Genomic DNA, 1,832 nt, shown 5'->3' with positions numbered 1-1,832 from the left:
GGAGCCCGGAGGTGCCGCCAGCACCCCTGCCCCGCTGCCGTGTACTGACACCACCAAAACTGTCATCGCTCCCTGGGGAACCTCCCACTGACGCTCTCACGCAGTGCCCGCTGCTCCCTTGCTAATAACGATGCTCCCCGCGAGCTCGCCCTGCTGCAGCCCCCCGGGCTTTGGGGCTGACCCCCAGCATCAGCTCTTATTCCACTTGGCCTCTGAAATGTGTCGTGATAAGCATCTGATGAGCTCTGCTCCCCCGTCTCTTCCTGCGTACTTCCCAGCATTTTTCCCTGATCCCTTTATGGATTTCACAGAAAAAAGGGAACAAAGAGAAGCAGTCCTTTCTAGGTTTCCTCTTTTCGACCACGCACAGAGGCCAGGGGAGGAAGGGGGGAATCAGGTTAAAGTCGTTCCCGTTATCAGCTGCTCTCATCAAGGTTTTGCTCTTCCTCCCGTACTCGTTCCCAGGCAGGGTCAGGCCCCAGTCACTTGTCCTGCTGCCAGTGATGACCAGTGCTGGCCACCGCGTAGGAGCATGCAGGTCTTCTCCTGGAGTTTAGTCTTACCCTCCAGACTCGGATATTGGGGTCCTGCTCTTCAGACCTACATCTCCCCCATGGTTTGCTCGGAAAAGTTCGGATTTAGGGAAAAACTAAACCCTGGGCAGTGCTCTGCAGGCAGGGCTAACACATCAAAAGGGGTTGGGGTCGGGAAGGGGCTGGCTGCCTGCCCTGGCTTGGGAAAAAAAAAACAAACCCTCTTCACCCGCGTCCTCGGCTTGTGTTTAAGCTCGACCCAGCCTTGCTTGTACTTGGAGTTTAGCACTGGAGAGTGTCGAGGGAAGACAACACTTAGGGAAGGTTTCAGGAGATGTGGGCTGGAGGAAGACCAAGAAAATGGGCTTGGGGCTGCGTTCCCTCTCTTGCTTTTCCAGGACGGCTGCGCTAGCGGTTTTCAGAGGAAATGGAAAGAATGAGGGGAGGAACAAAGGACTTTAATGCGCTTAAGTGCTTGTTTTCGTCATTTCTCCAGCACACGCAAGCTGTGTAATGTGCCAGAATTGAACCATTAGTTGCTCCTGGGGCGGAGGAGATGGGCTTTTCAGGGGTCCACATGCCCCAGATTTGCTGAGCTGGGTCCAGCAGGACCGTCTGTCCGTTTGTCTGTCCTCCCCCAGCTCTGTGGACCAGCCCTGTCGCCCTCCTTTCCCTGCAGGAAGGGGAGCGAGTGCCAGCGCCGCTGCTCTGGCATCCCCCCAGCTTTCCAGTACCCTCTGCACCCCCGCTCGGTGCCTCCAAGACCCACGGCTTTGTACGGGAGACGGACAAGCCCCGAGCACGGGACGGGCCCCCGCGCCCCACAGCCCGGCGCTGGGATGCAGGAGATGCTCCCCATCGGCGCAGGGATGTGTCGAAGGGGACCTCCCCGAAACGCGCCCCGCTGTGTGCGGGTAGGGGGAGATTTCATCTCCCAGCTGGGCCAGTGTCCCGGCCCCAAACTCCTGGCCGTGACACAGAAGCTCTGCAGAGGTGTGTGTGCGTGGGGGGGGGGTCCCATCATTAAGTGTAGTAAATCAGCAAAACATTCGGGGGTGGGAGTTGGTTTGTTGTTTGGTTTTTATCTTTCAAAAACCAGGGGGAATGGGAGCACCTGAAATTTCTGGGTGCTGCTAAAGGGGGGTGGTGCCACCCGTCCTGGGAAGCAATGAACCTCCCGCTCCCAAATCCCCGGGGGACCTGCCTCTCCCCGACGTGCGGAGCATCCCGGCTGCTCGCACCCCCACGGCCTCCGGCTGCGGTGTGAGGGTGCCCCGGCATCCCACCAGGTCTGACCCT

General features: G+C 58.8%; 1 protein-coding gene across 1 annotated transcript in view; it reads left to right on the top strand.

Annotated features, from left to right (window-relative positions):
• CPNE2 (copine II) overlaps positions 1–1,832 on the top strand; it is a 52,690-nt gene that overhangs the window by 48,970 nt on the left and 1,888 nt on the right. The gene's annotated exons all lie outside the window — the stretch shown is intronic.

This window comes from Pygoscelis adeliae, unplaced genomic scaffold, assembly GCF_000699105.1.
Source record: "Pygoscelis adeliae isolate BGI_AS28 unplaced genomic scaffold, ASM69910v1 Scaffold390, whole genome shotgun sequence".
Taxonomy (NCBI): Eukaryota; Metazoa; Chordata; class Aves; order Sphenisciformes; family Spheniscidae; genus Pygoscelis; species Pygoscelis adeliae.
Note: the sequence above shows the minus strand (reverse complement) of the source record. Positions and strands in the feature narration are given on the sequence as shown.